Below are 23,048 nucleotides of genomic sequence, written 5' to 3'. Positions count from 1 at the left end.
ACTTTCTTTTTTCACAGCATGTACAGTATGATCAAACACAAAAGCATCCTGTTACAAAGCGCTTTGCATAAACTACAGAACAGTGTAAAACAAGTATTGCAGCTGTTGCAACACAGCAGCCACTAGGAGCAATGTCTAAATTGACCACTAGGTGGCAGCATAGTACAGTCTATGACAAGGGGTGTCCAAACTTTTGAAGAGAGAGGGCCCCTTAAAAGAGAAGTATGGGTTTCTTTTTTTTCCCCATTTATACTTACCTAGGTGGATGCTGCATCTGTCCCCCGGTGCCACTAACACTGAGAACCAAGCGATCGAACAACACTGATCACTTGGTTTTCAGAGCTCCGTGAGCAGAGAGCTGTCAATCATAGCTCTCCGCTCTTCTCCCTCCTCGCTCATTGGAGTGCTGAGCTGTGGAGGGGTGAGGAGCAGCCATCTCAGGCTCTCAGCGACTCACTGAGTGGCTGAGCGGGGTGTCAGTCCAGGCACCTGGTGGATCCATATTCCCATTGTCGGGATGACGCAGCGCCTGGACTGATATCCGTGACGTCACCAGAGAGCGGACTTCAGTCCACTTTCTCCTAAAAACGGGCCAAACAAGCTCAGGCTGGACTTCTCATTTAAGCAACTGTGCCAAGGAAACAGAATGACATAAAAACGGCACATTAATGTACAGATAGACGGCACACTCGGTATGCTGTGAACGGTGTTTACAATGCGCATGTGCAAGTGACATCATGGACAGAAGGAGAGAGCGATATTTCCTAAACAGCATATCTTGAAAAAGTTTTAAAGACGCCAAATAGTAAATTGGTGTGTATGTATGCAGGGATAGATGGCGCTGCCTTTTCACCTGGGGAGCAACCCGCAGTGTTGACTAGCAGTATCAGATATAAGTCCTAAATGGACTGCCTGGTGGTGTGGGCTAGGATGATACGTACTCCTTCCTCTCCCCTGGGAAGTGACCTCCAAAAGAGGTATGTGTACTATATATATATATATCTATATATAGATATATATCTATATATATATCTATATATAGATATATATATATATAGAGATATATCTATATATATATAGAGATATATCTATATATATATATATATATCTATATATATATATATATATATATATATATATATATATATATATATATATATATATATATATATATATATATATATATATATATATATATATATATATATATATACACACACAAATACACACACACAAATCCAACATGAAATAGTTGTGATACCAAAAAAGGAATTATTACAGTAATTGTGTAAATTGTTTCAACCAAAAAACCCATGGTTTCCCCACCTATAGTGAAAGAAATTGTATATATCTATATATATATATATAGATATATATATGTATATATACATATATATATCTATATATATAAACTCCACTTGGGCTGGAGTTTCATGTGAGTTCATCAGAAAAAGATATATAATAATAAAATAGTGAATAAAAGTATAAAAGTCTCTTGTGTGAATTATAATACACTCACCAGATTTCCACACCCCTGCAGGGGTAAACCGCATAGAGTGGGGGTCTTTAATCTGGGGCCGTCTTCCTCCTTGTTAGATCCGACCTTTAGAGTAACCCAAATTTATGTTCCTACTAATGGTGAACTTATCTGCCAGTTCCTGGATGATCACTTTTTTTTTTCATGGTGTTTCCAGCCCTTGTGGTATCAGTTCTTCATTCATGCTCCCCTCCAAGTGAAGGAATGGAAATAATGTTCGCTCCCCTACTGCGGAGGATTGGCCTGGCATCGGCTGTTTTGTTCATTCATGGTGGAGGGATACAGGATTCACTTCAATATCAATATCATCTAGGAAAGCAGTACTGAGAGAACAAAAGACAGCAGCAATGAAAGCTGTAAATAGCAAGAGCTGAGGTAAGAATTCTATCATTTAGTTTACTGGGGATTTTTTTTTTATGCTCAGTGTGTTCAGCTATAAAACACTGAGGGTTTAATACTACAGTGGAACCTCGGTTTGCAAGTAACGCAGTTAACGAGCGTTTTGCAAACCGGGTACTGTATTTCTAAAATTCCTAACTCGGTTTGCGAGTGTTGTCTCACAAAACGAGCAGGATTCAGGACAAAAGCGTTGTGCAGTACCGCATTTGGCCTGAGGTGGGGGGCGCCGGAGCCGAGCAGAGCCGAAAGTCGCCGATCGGCGCCGTTCGGAAAATGCACGGAAAAGCCCGAGGACAGTTCGGCTGACCTCGGCAAACCTCAGAAAGGCTCGTGAACGGAGTCTTTCCAAGGTTTGCGGAGGTCCGCTAAAGTGTCCCTCGGGCCTTTTCGGACGTTTTCGAGGCTCTCTGGCGCCTCTGGCCGCATGCGGTATTTTATCCCATTGAAGTCAATGCAGAACAAATTATTTTCGTTTCCACTGACTTCAATGGGAAAACTCGCTTTGATATGCAAGTACATTGGATTACGAGCATAATCCTGGAACGGATTATGCTCATAATCTGAGGTTCTACTGTATTTTAAGAAGAGGCAAACATCAATCACAAGTCCTCTGTAGCAATAATCTGCAATTATATTATAATTGGGATCCACTCCTCCTTTCTTCTCACTCTCCCAGGTTCTCATCAATAGTAGAGCCAAAAAATGAGCAACAACCACAAATAGTGACACCAGATCCCTCGCCCACAAGTGCAGCACGTTGTTCCTCTGTGTTGGATTTCCCAGCCCCCCTACACATTTCATCCCTCCAGACTTTCTCAAGGATTCTTTATTCTTGTTATACAGCAGCCCAGGAATAGGACTCCAGAGAACCACAACAGTGGAACTCACAGGAGGAGCACAGCAGGACCAATAAGCAGATATTTCTATTAAAATGGACATCTCAGACATGATTGCCAACTCAGACAAATCCATTCATATCACAAATATCACATTCTGGACTTGAGACTGAACTCTAGACAAAGAGCAAAATAATGAGTTGAAATACATCAATGGGAGCCGTTTTACCTGCCAAAGGATTTGTATTTCAGACTATACAGTCCTACCAGACAGCAGAGCCAGGTTGGTGATTTCTCTTTTCTCTACAGCACTTAGAGAATACAACCCGGTCACCTTCCTTCTCCCAGAGCGTATTTAGACAGTGAAGGAGGAGTAGGAAACTCATGAGATCAACCCCTCTGCTCTTTCCTCCTGTCAGCATGTTTCCTGTTAGCACAACTGTATTCCTCTAAGAGCTGGTCCTTTCTATCACATTCTGGGTTTTAGGCTTAGGTTACACTTGTTGTTGGGGGGCAGTAAAAAAAGGTTGATTTTTTTACTGCCCCAACTGTTCTTTTTAAGCTGCTTCATGGCAATAACTATCCCCCCTCTCAAACTTGGTGGACAGTACCACTGCCAGACACAACATATTCAAGTGGATGGGGCTATGGTGCTAGGCTCGCGGTTACGGCATAGTATTCCCATTCAAAAGCTGTAAATGAAAAAAAAAACAGGCATTAAGGAGATGGCAGAATCACTTCCTGAATACCTGTCAGTGATAGGCAATGGGGTTTATCCCTTTCATGACTAAACCTATTTTTGAAATTTGGTGTTTACAAGTTAAAATCTGTATTTTTTGCTAGAAAATGACTTAGAACCCCCAAACATTATATATATTTTTTAGCAGAGAATCTAGAGAATAAAATGGCGATTGTTGCAATATTTTTTATCACACGGTATTTGTGCAGCGGTGTTTTAAATGCAAATTTTTGGAAAAGTGACACTTTCATGTATTTTAAAAAATCCAAACAGTAAAGTTACCTCAATTTTTTTGTATAATGTGAAAGATGATGTTACGCCGAGTAAAGATACCAAACATGTCACCCTTTATAATTGCACGCACTCGTGGAATGGCGACGAACTACGGTACCTTTGAATTTCCATAGGCGACGATTTAAAAAATTTTTACGGTTACCAGGTTTGAGCTACAGAGGAGGTCTAGGGCTAGAATTATTGCTCTCGCTCTGACGATCGCGGCGATACCTCACATGTGTGGTTTGAACACCGTTTACATATGCGGGCGTGACTTCTGTATGTGTTTTCTTCGCTGCGCGAGCTCGCGGGGACAGGGGCACTTTAAACATTTTTTTTTTTTTTTTTATTTAATTTATTCATTTTTGTACTTTATAAATTGTGTTTAAAATTTTTTTTTTTTTTTTTTTTACTTTTATTGCTGTCACAAGCAATGTAAACATCCCTTGTGACAGTAATATGTGGTGACAGGTACTCTTTATGGAGGGATGGGGGGTCTAAAAGACCCCCCATCCCTCCTTTACACTTCAAAGTATTCAGATCGCCGAAAACGGCGATTCTGAATACTGTGTACTTTTTTAAATTCGGCGCCATTGGCAGCCGAGTAAACGGGAAGTGACGTCATGACGCCGCTTCCGCATTTACAAGAAGAAGGCTGGAACGAAGCCGCTCGCAGCTTCGTTCCAGTCCGCCCCCAGCCGCCGAAGGCAGCCGAACGGACACCGGGCCTCCCGATCGCATGGGAGGCCCGGTAACAGCAGCGGGAGGCGGCGGGAGGGGGGGGATGTCCCCTCCCGCTCCTCCGGTATAACAACCGAGTGGCTTTTAGCCGCATCGGTTGTTATATTCGGGTAGCCGATCGCCCGCTGAAAACAACGGTACCGGGATGATGCCTGCAGCTGTGGGCATCATCCCGGTATAACCCCAGAAAGCCGAGTACGCATATGTGCGTTCGGTCGGCGGGAAGGGGTTATTTACTAAAGCTGGAGAGTTTAAAATCAGGCTCACTTTTGCAGAGAAACCAATCAGCTTCCAGGTTGTATTGCTAAAGTTTAATTGAAGAAGCTGAGGTTAGAAGCTGATTGATTTCTATACAGAAGTGAGCCTGATTTTGCACTCTCCGGCTTTAGTAAATAAATCCCTCTGAATTATTCATCAAATAGTATTGCAGGTGTAAATGCCTTACTGTGCAGGGGGTTACAGGACGTTCATACCAGTAAAAGTAAGGTACTTCCACTAGTTCCATGTAAAAATACCTTTGTAGAGACTCTGACATTAAAATAACAAAAAATAAACAAAACCTGCAGGTATAAAGTAGACAGACCTAGAGGAACCTGAACATACCTGCAGCTTCCCAAACCTTCCATCATGGAGAAATCCCAGCCAGTTCTGCCAGTAAAGATCAGACACCTCCCAGTAGTGTCAGAGCTGTTTTTCTATATATATTTATTAGTGTAGTTCTATTCTTTTCACTCTCTGCAGCTACTGGGGTATGATGGATGGCACCACCTGTATAGTATTTAGGAGCAGAGTCTTTATCACCTGTGTGATCAGGACAGGATCTCTAAGCACAGTGCCTCCACTCAATTGGGGCTTGTGAATAGCAAGTGAAATCCCAATTAAAAAATGTATCTCCACATAGTAATCCACACAGCATTGTATTTGAAAGTCAATGTATCAAAGAAATAACATTCAGTGAACAATCCAACATAAGGTATTTTCCAAACAGGAACATGAAATCATTAACAGTCTCTATGTATGTCTCAGTGAGGGGAAGCTGCAGCAAACTTACACTTGGGCTCTATCAGTAGGAATCCACTGTTCTCTTCTGCAACATGTGCTCTCTCTCCACCCACTTACCCAAAAACTCTTTCCATACCTCTTCTCTTCTTGATGACCTCATCCTTGGTGAGAGAGAGCATAGCAGCCATATTGGAAAAGGGCAAAACAAAAGCTGCATTACAGTAGTATACACTTGGCAAATGAGCAAAGAAATGATCACATCACTACATTCTCCCCTGCTAAAAAACCTTCTAAACCCGGCAAGGATATACACATAAAACAACAAAAAAATAGCAAAAGTTAACATTGTTGTCGCCTTCTGCCGACCACTTCTCCAGAAGCAATCTATTACAGTGATTAAGTGCAAAGGAAATATGGTTCCTCATTCGCTGGTACTTGGTCCCCGCCAGTATCACCAAGTATGTTCCCCACTACTCCTCTAACTGATTCAGAGGCTGTTCAACACACGGTACCTTCCTGCACATCGGGTGGGCATGCACATTAGCTCAGGCCTTCTGGTCTCATCTGTTTAACATGCTCTCCACGCTTTTCACCTTACCCATTCCTCCAGACCCGGCTGTCGCACTTCTAAATTTAAAACCTCCGGGAATTGAACTGACACCAATTTAAACTCCTCCTGTAGATCACAATGGCAGCCAAAAAAATTAATGCTAAGGCATGGAAGACCCCTACCTTATGTCGTTTTGCAGTTAAAAACAAGGCTACACATGCCATGATAAAATAGAATCAGCTGTTATGGACAGAGTTGCGAAATATGAAGCCCTCTGGGCACCGTGGGTGACACATTATCTGCCTCCTAATTTCGACAAGTCCCTATTGCTCTCATGATTGGCAACCACCTGAAAGCTTTATCGATATTACACTTTGGGCCTCCTCTAGAGGTACCCGGGGTCCCCCATCCCCCCTCTTCCCTTGTTTCTCCCCTCTTGGCTCTCCCCCTTTCTCATACTTCCTCCTACTCCCTTCTTCAATCTGTTTTCTCTTTTGGTAGCCTTCTAACAATGTCAATCAACATCGCTTGTCTGAATCTTAGCCTGAATGTACCTAAGCAGGATATCTATACCCTCCCTCATGTCTTCTTTCTCCACATGTCTTCTTTCTCCCCCCTTTTTTCTTCTCTTCTACATGGTAGTCTACATACTGCACATTAGGATGGGACATATTCACTCTCCTTCTCTACATACTAGTAATAAGTCAATCCTTAAACCTGCAATCATATTGACTACGATACTACTTCACTAAGTGGAACATGTCTAATTATAGCCAATGCACTCTAAACTTGTTTAACCACTTCAGCCCCGGAATATTTTACCCCCTTCCTGACCAGAGCACTTTTTGCGACTGCGTCACTTTAACTGACAATTGCACGGTCGTGCGACGTGGCTCTCAAACAAAATTGACGTCCTTTTTTTCCCACAAATAGAGCTTTCTTTTGGTGGTATTTGATCACCTCTGCGATTTTTATTTTTTGCGCTATAACAAAAGAAGAGTGACAATTTTGAAAAAAACGCATTATCTTTTACATTTTGCTATAATAAATATCCCCCAAAAATATATAAAAAAACTTTTTTTTTCCTCAGTTTAGGCCGATGCATATTCTTCTACATATTTTTGGTAAAAAAAAAAATCGCAATAAGCGTTTATTGATTGGTTTGCGCAAGAGTTATAGCGTTTACAAAATAGGGGATAGTTTTATGACATTTTTATTAATAAATGTTTTTTTACTAGTAATGGCGGCGATCATTTTTATTGTGACTGTGACATTATGGCGGACATGTCGGACATTTTTGACACATTTTTGGGACCATTGTCATTTATACAGCGATCAGTGCGATTAAAAATGCACTGATTACTGTGTAAATGACACTGGCAGTGAAGGGGTTAACCACTAGGGGGCGGGGAGGGGTTAAGTATGTCCTAGGGGAGTGATTCTAACTGTAGGGGGGATGGGCTGTGTGTGTCACTACGCTGATCACTGCTCCCGATGACAGGGAGCTGTGATCAGTGACACTTGTCACTAGGCAGAATGGTGAGATGCTGTTTACATCAGCATCTCCCTGTTCGTTCTCTCCGTGAGGCGATCGTGGGTATCCCCACGGCGATCGAGTCCGCGGGATCCGCGACCCGACCCACGGAGCTCCCGGCCGGCGCGCGCATGCAATGGCAGGGCGGGGAATTCAAATGGACGAACCTGTAAGTCCATTTGCCCAGCCGTGCCACTCTGCCGACATACATCGGCGTGCGCCGGTTGAGAAGTGGTTAATATTGTTTAATTGTCATTATGGTTCTCCTGTGTAAGATCCACCCTTTACTCGGATCTTCTTACAACAGTTATGTATAGCTACCGTTGTATTACACTAATGTCCTCAGTCCCTTTTTGGACCACTGATTGTATTACTTGTACCTTTCAGTAAAATCTTTAAACAAGAACATAATGCAGTTTTGGTGTGCTCTTAGAGAATAACTTCACCTCATTTTTTGCAGGTATTGTGCGTTTATTATTTTTATTCTTAGGAGCCTACAGAGCATTTCACCCGCCATCAGTAGATCGAGGGTGCAATGTCAGGCTCCTGCAGACTCTCAGTCAGCTTTGTGCCCACATCTCCCATACAGGCAGACAGTTACTGAAGTCATGGAAGAATCAATGAACTATGAGGGTGCTCACCAGTGCCCTCTACAGTTCATTAAGAACTACAAGCCATCTGCAGTGGTGGCAGGTGGTACTTGTAGTTCATTCACAGAACACTGGGAATGATGGGCATGGCTGTGTGGGTGAATCCCCGCTGTTTTCAAACTGTGACAACGGGTGTGGGGAGAGGATCCCACCATCTGCTGTCACAATTGAGGATTGAGGGGGAAGTGGGTGCAAGCAGATGTTTTAGTTACATTTTACATGTTACACTCTGAATATGGGCATAATATAAAAGTGAACTCATCCTTTAATGTTTTGAGTTCAAATATATTGCAACTCAAGACACATTTTGTTTTTTCCTTTTCATTTCCTGTCTCTATTTTTTGGATTGTGTCTTTGTGTGTTGGCTTGCAAAATGTATTAATTAACCAATTGGCCTCCGGAAGGTTTTACCCCCTTCATGACCAGGATATTTGTTGCTATTCAGCACTGTGCCACTTTAACCAGCAATTGTGCAGTCATGTAACGCTGTACCTAGATGACATTTATATTATTTTTCACACAAATAGATCTTTCTTTTGGTGGTGTTTGATCACCACTACATTTTTATTTTGTATTATATAAATGAAAAAAGACTGAAAAGTTTGAAAATATATCCAATAAAATCAGATTTCTTCATAAATTTAGGCCAAATGTATTCTGCTAGATGTCTTTTGTAAGGTAAAAAAAATCCCAATAAGTGTATATTAATTGGTTTGTGTGAAAGTTATAGCATCTTCAAACTATGGTATATAATATTTATGTCACTCTGTGCCCAGGATTCAATCCTGGGACCTGGTGTTCTTTGGATGGTGCCCTAATGCCTGTGCCACTGGGGAACTTCCATTTGTGTAGAATCCTTGTTATTTTCTGCTTCTTGAGCTTGGATGCTGGCTCCAACCATTGACCAGCTGTAGGCAGTCACCTGATCTAGTGACCCTATAAATCACTTCCCCTTCCTGTCTTGGCCCTAGTATAGGGTCTGTTTCCTGGTGGTAATCATATGATATTTGTGGTTGCTGACTTTTGCTTGTTCCCGACTACGCTTCTTGGACACTCCTTTGGATTAACGCTGATCGTGGTTGCTGACTCTTCCTGTTCCCGACGCCTCTTCCTGGTATGGCCCGTGGACTGCAGCCTTGGTGTGCTGATTTCACTCTCTACTAACTGTGAGTTGCTTGTTTGGTGTTCCTTGATATAGCCAGTTTGCACATCCTATTGTGGTCCCATATTTCTGGCTGCAGGATCTCAATTGCCCTTCAACCTGATACTGGGATAAGAAAACTACTGGTCAGGAAACCAGAGGGGTGGTTAGAGTCTCCTGATAGACCTGAAGATATATACGGAGGAGGCTTGGATTACCAGCATAATCCATTCCAGGAGAATGCTTGTAATCCAAAGCACTCACATATCAAAGCGAGTTTCCCCCTAGAAGTCAATGGAAATGAAGATAATTGCCGAAGAGACTCGGAAATACTCGGAGACCTCTCAGATGCACTCGGAAGCTCTCAGAAAGGCTCGGAAACACTCAGGAATGGAGTGTTTCCGAACGGCTCCGAGTGTCACCAGCGCCCCCGCACCTCTGGTCAAATGCAGTACTGCACATCACAGAGGCTTGAATCCTGCTTGTTTTGCGAGACAACACTCGCAAACCGTGTCCAGGATTTAAAAAAAATAATAGCTTGTATTGCGAAATGCTTGTTAAACGCATTACTCGCAATCCGAGGTTCCACTGTATATATATTTGGAATTTGCAATTTGCCCAGCCATAGACTCTATATGGCAGTGATCAGCGACTTATAATGAGACTGTGATAGTGTGATGGGCAATCTGGTGCTAACTGACACTGGTTGAGAGGGACACTAACTGAAAAACTGACACTACTAGTGATACTAATACAGTGATAATACTGTACACTGTACTAATGACACTAATTGGTGACAAGAGTGATCAGAAGGGCAATCAAGGGGTTAACTGTGTACCTAACAAGTGTATGTGTGTTGCTTTTACTGACAGGATCTGGCTGTCTTTTATCCCTGAATTTAGAGTTGATTTCAGGGAGAAGAAACAGCCAGATCATTGTTCTGTGTGTTTGTAAACAAGGAAATGTGTGCTGTGATTGGTCACAGCCGATCAGCAGGTATACAGCCAAAATAATTTGCTGTAACTGCTGACAAACTTGTGCTGTGTCCGATCACAGCAAATATCAGCAGAGGGAGGATGAACGTGTGCCCAAATACCAGGAAGTGGAATGCAACATACCCATAACATTGCCATGTCACCCGCTAGCAGTGAATGTACTGTTAGTGGGCAGCAAGTGTTAAAAACACAAACTTCATTTTTAGCGCATTTCTATGCTTTGACAATAATGGGATGCATTGATGTGAACATCTTATTGATTATAATGGTAATTCGTTTTCATTGTGATCCTGCATTGTAGCACACATAAAACACACTGCTGTGGACTGTTCTTACAACTAGCACTTAATGACCTCAGTCCTCCAGGGTTGCAGATTTACTGCTGTGCTGAGAATACAGAGCAGAATATCATAATCTCAGATTATACACACAGATGAATGAGTGATCAGAGGAAGGGGTTAATGTACTAAAGGAATAGATGCTATTCACCTATAAACTGAATGTTAGTAAATAAAGTAATGCTGTGGTCACTTTGAATACCCAAAAGAACATTAAAACCTGAACACCAAAGAGGTGCTCATTGCACAGAAGAAGAAAAAGAAACAGGACTTGATCAATGTATGTGTTTCACTAGTAAAATCAAAAAGAAAAAAAATTAAAACAAAATTGGATACAAGGTAAATGCCAAAGAATGAGTGGGTAGCCCTGGACTAGACATTAAAAAATGTGAAAAGATCCTACTCATAAAGGTAGATACATCGGGAGCAATTAAGGGCAAAACTGTCAGTGCGCTGTCCCGAGTCGCACAGGGGATCAGTCCATAACCCGGAGCCCGGATCGCTTAGTTTGCTGGCTCTTCCTAGGTGCTGGCCTCCTAATGTCTATGACCCCTTTCACACTGGGGTGCTTTGCAGGTGCTACAGCGCTAAAAATAGCGCCTGCAAAGCACCCTGAAAAAGCGGCTGCTGTGTCTTCAGTGTGAAAGCCCCGAGGGCTGTGCGCTGGCAGGACGGTAAAAAAAGTCCTGCTAGCAGCATCTTTGGAGCAGTGAAGGAGCGGTGTATACATCGCTCCTGCCCATTTAAATGAATGGGGCAGTGCGGCTATACTGCCGGCAAGGCGCCGCTGCAGTAGAGCTTTGTGGTGGTTTTAACCCTTTCTCGGCCGCTAGCAGGGGGGTAAATCCGCCCTGCTAGCGGACGAATACCACTGCTAAAACAATAGTAAAGCGGTGCTAAAAATAGCGCTGTTTTACCGCCGGCACACGCTCCGCCCCAGTGTAAAAGGGCTCTTAGTGCCAAAATGGATCCACCACACTGATGATACCACCAGAGGATTCAGGTCACAACAGGATGTGTTTCAAGGAAATCTTCCTCTTCTTCATCTGCCTGTGCGGCTCAGGACAGCACACTGACAGTGTTGTGCACTTGTTTTAATAAAGGCATACACTGACATACTACACCAGAGCAGTGGCGGTGTCTGTCCCTTCCCCCACTTTGAATACCAATCCTATCCTAGCAAAAAGTTAATTTTCTCTTAGCTTAGTGGATAAGGTGGAGCTGCGTTGATTTTAATAATTGAATTATGTTTGCAAGATAAAATCATTTTCCTTGCACATGATTGGGTAGGGCTGCATGATTAATCTTTAACAAATTGCTATCTCGATTCAGCCCCCTCACAATCTTAATCTGGCACTTCCACGATTCATGGTAAACAAGTCAAAAATGTAAAAAAAAAAAGCAGCCGCCAAATGTTTATCAACATTCCTCAGCGCTGACAGATAAAAAGAAACATTGTATCATTTGGTTCTTTTGGATCAAAGGGATGAACTTTGGTCTGCAAATGAGGGCAGCTTAACCATTTAAAGGCTCATGCCCCGAACACACTATCGGATTTTCCGACAACAAATGTTGAATGTGAGCTTGTTGCCGGAAAGTCTGACCATGTATATGCTCCATTGAACATTTGTTGTTGGACTTTCCGCCAACAAATGTTGGCTAGCATTTTCTTAAATTTTCCGCCAACAAATTTTTGTTGTCGGGCTTTCCGATCGTGTGTACACAAGTCCGTCACACAAAAGTCCACACATGTTCGGAATCAAGTACGAGCCGGAAGCGCTCGGTCCTGTAAAACTAGCGTTCGTAATGGAGGTATCACGTACGTCTTGTATATCACTACGTTTGTAATTGTGGCCCAACATTTGTGTGACTGTATGTACATGCAAGACAAGTTGGAGACAACAATCTTCAAACAAAAATCCACGGTTTTGTTGTCAGAAAGTTTGATCGTGTGTACAGTACAGAGCATTAGTGTTTTTCTGACACTTGTTGCTTACAAGTTAAAATCAGTATTTTTTGGTAGAACCCCCAAACATTATATAGATTTTTTTTTAGAGTCTTTGGATTTTTTTATGTCACGCTGTGTTTGCACAGTGGTCTATTAAAAGCAATATTTTGGGGAAAAAATACTCTTCAATGAATTGAAAAAACGAAGCAGTAAAGTTAGCCCAATTTTTTTTCTATAATGTGAAAGATGATGTTATGCTGAGAATTGTGATCTTTTTATTCTAAGAAAAAAAATCATAATTCTCATTTAATCCAGAATCGTGCAGCTCTATGATTGGGTATTCTTTGCAAAGTGAATTCTTACCTCATTTAATAAGTAAAGAATAATTCCTTTGCCAAGTAAACACAGTTCACTTCTTTAGTAAAGAAAGGTGGTTGTCTCTTTTTGTGACAATTTTAAGCCAATTTAAGTAAACACCTTGATTTTTTTTTTTAAAAGGGTAAGTTCACCTTTTTAATAATATACACCAGGCAGTCAAGGGGCCCCAGTGTGTTCAAAAACACTGTGCAGCTTTGAAATATTGTGCTTAGTTAAACATCTATACCTGTAGATCATTTGTACCCTCCTGAGGCCTGGCTGACAAACTCCATATGGCTTTGCCCCACCCTACCCTGTTGGAAGGACACTCTGACTACTGGACTCTTTTCCCCCAGCATCAGAGGAATGAGCGTTTTCCTTGTTCAAACCAACATGAATGCACAGTGTCCTCTCTCTTTAGAGTTATCTTCACTACTCCCACACTATACCTACCTTTATTTGTCTCCCCTGGGTCCCCATGGTCCCATTCCCACAGCTCCTGGGTCAGATGTCCCTGGTGGTTGTCTTTTGGAAATAGTGCCATGTGCATTGAATTGTAGATGATTTGTAAGTATTGGGTCCTTGTGGTGGCTCTTGAGCTTTGACTAATACCCTTTATTACATATTGTGTTATATACTATAAATTGATGATCTACTTTACAGATATTCATATATGCATCTACTCCTGAGGATCACTGCAACTCCAGGACAGACAGTCACCATCTCATGTAAATCCAGTACTAATATCCACTCTTACTTACACTGGTACCAACAGAAATCAGGACAACGTCCAACACCGATTATCTGGGGTACAAGCAACCTTCAGTCTGGAGTCCCAGCCAGGTTCAGTGGATCTGGATCTGGAACAGATTATACTCTTAAAATCCGCGACATAAAGGAAGAAGATGAAGCAGATTATTACTGTCAGCAGGGACACTTCCCTCTCACACAGTGATGCAGAGCCGTACAAAAACCTCTTTCCTCTATTTCTTCTACTTACAATGAACAATGTATCTTGTATAGAAAAGGCTCCATAGTCTGTGTCTGTCAGTCCAAAAGACATCCAAATGGGTTTTCAAAATGAAAAATAATAATTAATCCAGCGCTACCGTGTATAAAAAGGACAGGTGGAACAGCTGCATACACTGAATAAGGGTCAAGCCAAACCCAAATGGATGATAAAAATAGAGGTGGGGGTTGGTGCCGCGCTATTCCAGTAACGTATGCCGCTGAGCTGCTAAAGGTAGCAGTATAAGTGAATAAATAGATGAATAATTAAAAAACACATATAATATAAAAAGTGGCAAAAAACATTACTGGTAATACATCTTCAAAAAGTATAACATAATATATAAAATCTAGAATAATAATAATATTAATAATAATATTAATAATAATAATAATAAAGTGCAAGTGTCATACACAGAAAAGAAACTGTAAATCTGTATACTAGGTGTAAATACCATGCAGAACTGGATAAAATGTGCAGTACAATAAATGTGCAAAACTCTGCAATAAATAAACCTTCCTGTGCAAAGTAACGTGTATATAATGCGATTTGGTGTGTACCACACACACAACTATTGCACCGCAATAAATTGTGCCAACTAAAAAAATACAAAGTCCAAAATCATTCCATGGTGTGCAAGAAATGCAATATGGTAGTGAACACAGTCTAGTGGAAATATTTCTTCTTTCAGTAAGTAAACATTCCAGTGTGCAGGTATCAAAGTGGAGTGCTTAGGTGAAACAAGAAAAGGGGTTCTGGCTCCTCTTCATGCAAAAACCACACACTAGTGAGAAGTGGCCCCTTACCTTATGGTAATGAGGTAACAGCATAGAAAAAGGTGCTGGTAATAGCTGCCTCTCCCTGTATTCCTGGACCAGAAAGCATTCTTTAGGTATCTTGGTACCTCAGTGGGTACGGGAGGAGTAAATGAGAAGAAGGGGGTACCGTATAGTGTAGTATTGTTAAACAATAGTTGCTTTTATTGAAATAGCATGAAGGTACTCACATATACAGCAGAACAAAAACGTTTGTCTCCGTCGAGTGGCGAGCTCGTAAGCCTACATCAGCAAAGGGTGCCTATCCTGTCCCTACGCGTGACGTCACAACCACGTGACTTCATCAGGAGATAAGGGGAAGGCACACATAATGTCTTTAAATAGTCTTTAACATTGTTTCTAATGGGCGGCCATTTTCTTGTAGCTCAATGGGATAATACCATAGCGGCCATTTTCCAGAAGACCATGGGCGCAGCCATTATCTTGGTTATTAGTTCATATATAGCACAGCCATGACTAAAGGTATGGTTATTGCTATGGGCCATAGGCTGAATGCTATCGTAATGTGGGCGCGGCCAGGATGTAGAGATGGTAAAGAACTGTCAGCAGAGTGACAAAGTCTAAATACTAGAAAACTGATATTATGGGCTGAAAAGACTCACAAATATAAGTATAAGTATTAAAAAGGAGTACCCACAGGGAAGAGGATTAAAAATAATAATAATAATAAGGGAAATGTATTTATTAATAAAAACGTGTCAATGCCGAACGGATGGGATAGACCTCGGTACTGACGTAAACATAGGAGCAGACAATAAATGAAAAACTATATTGTGACAATAATAATAATAAAAAATAGTAATAATATAAAATCAATATAAAAACAACAAGGATAGGTATGGCAACCTAAAAACGCACATATGGAGAATGTGTAAATGCATATATATAGAAGGGGAAAGGGGAGGTAAATTAAACATTTTCTGGAATAGCGCAGCACCAACCCCCACCTCTATTCAAATGGGTTTTCAGGTATTCTTCTGTTCTTTCATTTTCATTTCTTTCATTTTGCTTTATAATGTGGGGGAGAGTTTTGTAGGGGGATAAAGTCTGGTATGGAATTTAGGGGGAACCCCACGTCGTTTTTTTTTTTTTTTATTTTGGCCGGGGTTCCCCTTAATATCCATACCAGACCTGAAGGGCCTGGTATGGAATTTAGGGGGACTCCCACGTCTTTTTTTTTTTTAATTTTGGTTTGGGGTCCCCCTTTGGGGAATTCCCATGCCGTTTTTATCAATGAACTTCTATGTGTATTGTCGGCAATGCAATAGCCGCGGGTAGTTTTAAATGAGTTTTTTCCTTCAAAATGTCATTTTGCTGTCAGACTGTTCTAAACACAGGAAACATGCGCCCCTTTACAGGCATACTATAGACACCCCCCAGGTACGAAATTTAAAGGGATATTACACTTTTATTGTTTGACTTTAAGCATTATTAAAATCACTGCTCCTGAAAAAACGGCCGTTTTTAAAACTTTTTTTTGCATTGATCCATGTCCCCTGGGGCAGGACCCAGGTCCTCAAATACTTTTTATGACAATAACTTGCATATTAGCCTTTAAAATTAGCACTTTTGATTTCTCCCATAGACTTTTAAAGGGTGTTCCGCGGCATTCAAATTTGCCGCAAACACCCCTAATTGTTCGCTGTTCGGCGAACTTGCGAACAGCCAATGTTTGAGTCGAACATGAGTTCGACTCGAACTCGAAGCTCATCCCTAATGAACACTAAGCATGACTTTCTTTTTCACACTGTAATAGCATGTATGATTGAACATAAACCCATCAGGGTTGCCAGCCTCAGTAAAACCAGGGACAGTATGTATAAATCTGTGTTTTTTTTTTTACATCTGTCTGTGTATACTGTTTGTACATGTATGTGTATACTGTGTGATTGTATACTGTGTGTGTGTGTGTGTGTGTGTGTGTGTGTGTATACTGTGTGCCCCCATAATCTCTGATTGCCTGGGAGCCCCATAATCTCCTATTGCCCGGGGGCCCCATGAGTTATCAGTCCGCCCCTGATTGTAGCACACATAAAATACACTGCTGTGGACTGTCCTTACAACTAGCACTTAATGATCTCAGTCCTCCAGGGTTGCAGATTTACTGCTGTGCTGAGAATACAGAGCAGAATATCAGAATCTCAGATTATACACACAGATGAATGAGTGATCAGAGGAAGGGGTTACTTATATTAAAGGAATAGATGCTATTCACCTATAAACTGAATGCTAGTAAATAAAGTAATGCTGTGGTCACTTTGAATACCCAAAAGAACATTAAAACCTGAACACCAAAGTGGTGCTCATTGCACAGAAGAAGAAAAAGAAACAGGAGAACTTGATCAATGTATGTGTTTCACTAGAAAAATTAAAAAGAAAAAAAAATCAAAACAAAATTGGATACAAGGTAAATACCAAAGAATAATGAGTGGGTAGCCCTGGACTAGACATTAAAAAATGTGAAAAGATCCTACTCATAAAGGTAGATACATCGGGAGCAATTAAGGGCTAAACTGTCAGTGCGCTGTCCCGAGTCGCACGAGTCGAGTGGGACAGCGCGGCTATACCGCCGGCAAGGCGCCACTGCAGCAGCGCTTTGCACTGGTTTTAACCCTTTCTCGGCCTCTAGCAGGGGGGTAAATCCGCCCCGCTAGCAGCCGAATACCACCACAAAAACAATGGTAAAGCGGTGCTAAAAATAGCGCTGTTTTACTGCCGGCACCCACTCCGCCCCATTGTGAAAGGGCTCTTAGTGCCAAAATGGATCCACTACACTGATGACACCACCAGAGGATTCAGGTCACAACAGGATGTGTTTCAAGGAAATCTTCCTCTTCTTCATTTGCCTGTGCGGCTCAGGACAGCACACTGACAGTGTTGTGCAATTGTTTTAATAAAGGCATACACTGACATACTACACCAGAGCAGTGGCGGTGTCTGTCCCTTCCCCCACTTTGAATACCAATCCTATCCTAGCAAAAAGTGAATTTTCTCTTAGCTTAGTGGATAAGGTGGAGCTGCATTGATTTTAATAATTGAATTATGTTTGCAAGCTAAAATCCTATTTTTTTTTTTTTTTTCCTTGCACATGATTGGGTAGGGCTGCGTGATTAATCTTTAAAAAATTGCGATCTCGATTCAACCCCCTCGCAATCTTAATCCGGCATTTCCACGATTCATGGTAAACAAGTCAAGAGCTGTCAAAAAAAGGCAGCTGCCAAATGTTTATCAACGTTCCTCAGCACTGACAGATAAAAAGAAACATTGTATCATTTGGTTCTTTTGGATCAAAGGGATGAACTTCGGTCTGCAAATGAGGGCAGTTTAACCACTTAAAGACTAATGCCCTGAACAAACACTTTTGGATTTTCCTACAACAAATGTTGGATGTGAGCTTGTTGTCGGAAAGTCCGACCGTGTGTATGCTCCATCGAACATCTGTTGTCGGACTTTCCGTCAACAAATGTTGGCTAGCAGGAGGTTCTCAAATTTTCTGCCAACAAATTTTTGTTGTCGAACTTTCTGATCGTGTGTACAAAAGTCCACGCATGTTCAGAATCAAGTTCGAGCCGCAAGCGTTCGTAATGGAGATATCACATACGTCTTGTACATCGCTACGTTCGTAATTGTGGTCCAACATTTATATGACCGTATGTACATGCAAGACAAGTTGGAGCCAACAACCTTCAAACAAAAATCCACGGTTTTGTTGTCAGAAAGTTCGATCGTGTGTACAGGGCATTAGTGTTTTTCTGACACTTGTTGCTTACAAGTTAAAATCAGCCTTTTTTGCTAGAACCCCCAAACATTATATAGATTTTTTTTTTTTTTTTTAGAGTCTTTGGATTTTTTTTATGTCACGCTGTATTTGCACAGTGGTCTATTAAAAGCAATTTTTTGGGGAAAAAATACACTTCAATGAATTGAAAAAACGAAGCAGTAAAGTTAGCCCAATTTTTTTTTTTCGTATAATGTGAAAGATGATGTTATGCTGAGAATTGTGATCTTTTTATTCTAAGCAAAAAATTATAATTCTCATTTTATCCAGAATCGTGCAGCTCTATCATTGGGTATTCTTTGCAAAGTGAATTCTTACCTCATTTAATAAGTAAAGAATAATTCCTTTGCCAAGTAAACACAGTTCACTTCTTTAGTAAAGAAAGGTGGTTGTCTCTTTTTGTGACAATTGTAAGTCAATTTAAGTAAACACCTTGATTTTTTTTTTTAAAAGGGTAAGTTCACCTTTTTAATATTATACATCAGGCAGTCAAGGGGCCCCAGTGTGTTCAAAAACACTGTGCAGCTTTGAAATATTGTGCTTAGTTAAACATCTATACCTGTAGATCATTTGTACCCTCCTGAGGCCTGGCTGACAAACTCCATATGGCTTTGCCCCACCCTACCCTGTTGGAAGGACACTCCGACTATTGGACTCTTTTCACCCAGCATCACAGGAGTGAGCATTTTCCTTGTTCAAACCAACATGAATGCACAGTGTCCTCTCTCTTTAGAGTTATCTTCACTACTCCCACACTATACCTACCTTTGTTTGTCTCCCCTGGGTCCCCATGGTCCCATTCCCACAGCTCCTGGGTCAGATGTCCCTGGTGGTTGTCTTTTGGAAATAGTGCCATGTGCATTGAATTGTAGCTGATTTGTAAGTATTGGGTCCTTGTGGTGGCCCTTGAGCTTTAAAAAAAACTATACTATAAATTGATGTTCTACTTTACAGATATTCATATATACATCTACTCCTGAGGAAGGGAGCTGAGAATCGCCAAAAGCGTCAAGTTTTTCAGATGCATTTTTCAACTTTATCATGTATCAACATTTGAAACAGTTTTATCTTTATCTTTATCTTTTATGAAATTTATCATGGAAATATTACAAATCAGCTTGACAATATTTTTTCAATCCTTCATGTATTGTAATGACGAATTGTATTTATTAATAAAATTGTACACTATGTATTTTAGTGGCCCTGTGTGTTGCACCTTATTTAAAGTCCCAGCAAACCTATGCTTTATTATGTATTGTACAATGGTGATCATCACTGTAGGCACGAGATGTTAAACATGAAATCTGGTGGATTTGCATTATATAATTTGCATGTTTCCTGTCCCCCATATGTGATGTCGGGGGGTTTAATGATTGCAGCTGTTATATAGGAGACATTGTACAGGTGACATCTCAGTAGTCTGTGTGTGTCAGTGCAGAGACATCAAGATGGGTTCTCAGGGGGTTCTGCTGCCTCTCATACTGCTTTATATTCAGGGTGAGACTTCAATAAAAATACAAATTTTGGAAACGTGGATAAAATCTTAGTAAGTTCTGTATACACAGGAAAATAATATTTTCTTTACTCTCCTCAGGATCCTGGGCACAGATTACACTGACACAGACTCCGAATGAGATCACTGCAACTCCAGGACAGACAGTCACCGTCTCATGTAAATCCAGTTCTGGTATCAGCAGCTCCTTACACTGGTACCAGCAGAAATCAGGACAACGTCCAACACCGATTATCTATGGTACAAGCAACCTTCAGTCTGGAGTCCCAGCCAGGTTCAGTGGATCTGGATCTGGAACAGATTTTACTCTTAAAATCAGCGACATAAAGGATGAAGATGAAGCAGTTTATTATTGTCAGCAGGGTTGGGATTCCCCTCTCACACAGTGATACAGAGCCGTACAAAAACCTCCTTCCTCTATTTCTTCTACTTACAATGAACAATGTATCTTGTATAGAAAAGGCTCCATAGTCTGTGTCTGTCAGTCCAAAAGACATCCAAATGGGTTTCCAGGTATTCTTCTGTTCTGTCATTTTGCTTTATAATCTGGGTGAGAGTTTTGTATGGTGATAAAGTATAAGGTACAGTAAGAGTTGTATAAAATACTCTAGCTTTATGTATGAATATTAAGCATGACTTTCTTTTTCACACTGTAATAGCATGTATGATCGAACATAAAAGCATCCTGTTACAATGTGTAATGCATAAGCTACATAATAGTGTGAAACAAGTTTTGGAGCTGTTACAATCCAGGAGCCACTACAAGCAATGCCCACATAGGTCACTGATTACAGATTACAAAGAGGGATGACTAATACAATAAACCAAACAGTACAGACAGCTACTTGCACTTCCTTTATGACAGGGTCTCTCTCACAGTGGGGCAGACTGGCTCTTGCAGTCCAGATGATCTACTGGAGGGATCCCAGGTCCAGATCCACAGGCAAGTGAGAGAAAGTCTCTGATCTGGGCACACAGGCAAATGACTGTAGGCACAGGAACACTCCACTTCAGGCTCAACACTCTGGACACAGACTGGGCCTTCTCAGGAAGCTGAGCAATGGCGGCTGTTTTTTATTTTCTTTGGCGGTGGCAAATAATCCACCCGATGCCATCCCTACCCTGGTCGGTCAGGTCACAGATAGCAAACACCCCCCCAGCTCGTGACCCGGGTAGACAGGCCGGGTCATGAGTGGCACCCACCCCCCCAGGTCGATTAGTCAGAGCCCTGCCCTTACCCCATCTCGTGGGCAGCGCTCCCTAGGTGGCAGGCAGCCGCAGCCTCTCTCCGGGAAGCAGGCGGCTGTTTCCTCACTCGCCCTGCATCTCCTTCCTTCCTCCTCCTGGCGGCCACTCCTCTGGGATCTCCTTTCGGCCAATTGGGTGAATGGTCTCGGTACTGGCTTCCTGATTGGCCAGGATGAGAATCAGTGTGACAATAGTGAATATTCATTCACTGTTGTCACACAAGTGGGTGTGCTCTGAGCACTTAATGGAGAAAAGGAGGGCATGTCCAGGGGTTTGTGGGGAAAAAGAGGTAAGGAAGTCAGAACCTGCACCTGAGCATGGTATGTAAAGGGGGAACTCCGCATTACATGAAGAAACATGAGCAATAGATTACAGCTTGAATGAAAATCATACAGAACAAGCTGTGCTCAGCATACTTGGGTTGGATTGTCTAAAGAGGGATATTGTGGAGTGACAGAGGAGAAGCATTCCATCCATACATAACATCTTGATAATGTAGAATGACTTCACAGTATGTTGTCCTCAAGTCAATTATTTTTCATTTTGCTATTTGTTTTACCTTAAGTATATTGGAGCTTGTACCTTTCAGAAATAATAATAATAAAAAATATAATAAAAATAAATAGATAATAAGACAAAAGCAGCTCTGGGGGAAAGGGGTGTTGTGTCTCTGTCCCAGTGGATGGGTCACTGGCCATGATATAGACCTAACAAGGGGGCTTTGCCTCCTTTACTTTAACCCCTTGGAGCCGGTGCCTCCCGGCCCTTTAAGGGTTTTAGGATGCCGGGAGGCGGGGCGGGTTTATGATCATGTCACAAGATTAGAAAGCTCCCAATCGCAACTAGCGATCGGGAGCTCTCCATTAGCCACTGGTAACTGTGCCTGAAGAGCACACCCAGCAGCTGTATTCACACCAATTAATGCAAAAATGCACCCGCTCAGCATTAAGGCCCACCTGCCGAGCTGCCACATGCATGCGGCCAGCACCGAGTTTTATGATCACAGCATACACTTTCATTTTATAATATCAGCAGTGTAATAACAATACAAAAAATAAATATATGTCACAATACAATATAAGAGTACTTGAAAAATCTCCTTTTATGTTGTGAGTTCTTTCTGTCTGTTAGCTCCTTCTTTCCACAACTTCCTGAATTCCCTGCATGCTTTGCAGTTTCTCCTCTCCTGTTTCCTTTCCACCTCTAAGGACTACATGTCCCATGGTACCTTGCTGACTGTAAGCAATGATTCCTGTACTGACTCCTTCTCCTGAAACTTCTCCCCTCAGCATATATATGGTTCAGAAGGCAGGCTCTGTGAAATGTGTGACACAGCAGTGCTACCCACAGGGCATAGTGACTACGTGTCACAGAATTCAAGGTTGTAGATGTGTGGAGATCTTCACAAAGCATGTTTACAAACTTCAAGATCATTCAGATTGATAGGAGTTGGATAGAAATAATTAAATACAATGTGCAAATGAATATATGATGTTAAATTGTGACCATAGATACGCTGTAAAATAACATTGAATGATAATGAAAATAATCCATACACATCCTCTACCTAAACTCTATACTATTTACAGCACTAATAATAGTGATAACAAGAACCATATGGGTT

This window comes from Aquarana catesbeiana, linkage group LG01 (genome assembly GCF_042186555.1).
Source record: "Aquarana catesbeiana isolate 2022-GZ linkage group LG01, ASM4218655v1, whole genome shotgun sequence".
Lineage (NCBI taxonomy): Eukaryota > Metazoa > Chordata > Amphibia > Anura > Ranidae > Aquarana > Aquarana catesbeiana.
This window is presented reverse-complemented; position numbering follows the sequence as displayed.